A 1,122-nucleotide genomic window follows, 5' to 3' on the forward strand; every position below is an offset into this window, starting at 1 on the left:
GACCTACTTCTGTGAGTTTCAAGGCTCTGTTTCTTAGGCTACTGGACACCATTAGCTCCAGAGGGATTGGTACGCAGGTCTCACCCTCGCCGTCCGTCCCAGAGCCGCGCCGCCGTCCTCCTAGCAGAGCCGGAAGATAGAAGCCGGTGAGTATGAGAAGAAAAGAAGACTTCCGAGGCAGCAGAAGACTTCATGATCTTCACTGAGGTAACGCACAGCAGTATAGCTGTGCGCCATTGCTCCCATACACCTCACACACCGCAGTCACTGTAAGGGCGCAGGGGGGGCGCCCTGGGCAGCAATAAAACCTCTCCATTGGCAAAATAAGTATATACATGTACAGATTGGCACTGTACATGTATATAACAGCCCCCGCCAGTTTTCATGAATTTTGAGCGAGACAGAAGCCTGCCACCGAGGGGGCGGGGCTTCTCCCTCAGCACTCACCAGCGCCATTTTTCTCCACAGCACAGCGCTGTGAGGAAGCTCCCCGGACTCTCCCCTGCTAATATACGGTGATAGAGGGGTTTTAAGAGGGGGGGGGGCACAAATTTGGTGGATATAAAGTATAAACAGCACTACTGGATAAACATTTAGTGTTTTTTTCCAGGGTCATATAGCGCTGGGGTGTGTGCTGACATACTCTCTCTGTTTCCCCACCAGGCCCTTTGGAGAGACAATCTTCAGATAATAGGATCCCTGTGTGTGTGGTGTGTCGGTACGCGTGTGTCGACAAGTCTGAGGTAGAAGGCTCACCTAGGGAGGAGGGGGAGCGTATGAATGTGAGGTCTCCGTCGGCGGTGCCGACACCTGACTGGATGGATATGTGGAATGTTTTAAGTGCTAATGTGAACTTATTGCACAAAAGATTAGACAAAGCTGAAGCTAAGGAACAGTCGGAGTGAACCCATGTCTGTCCCTATGTCGCCGGGACCTTCAGGGTCTCAGAAGCGCCAACTATCCCAGATAGGAGACACAGATACCGACACGGATTCGTACTCCAGTTTCGACTACGATGATGCAAAGTTACAGCCAAAAGTGGCTAAATGTATTCGATATATGATTATTGCAATAAAAGAAGTGTTGCATATCACAGAGGAACCCCCTGTCCCTGACACGAGG

The sequence above is a fragment of the Pseudophryne corroboree genome, chromosome 3 (assembly GCF_028390025.1).
Source record: "Pseudophryne corroboree isolate aPseCor3 chromosome 3, aPseCor3.hap2, whole genome shotgun sequence".
NCBI classification, from domain to species: domain Eukaryota; kingdom Metazoa; phylum Chordata; class Amphibia; order Anura; family Myobatrachidae; genus Pseudophryne; species Pseudophryne corroboree.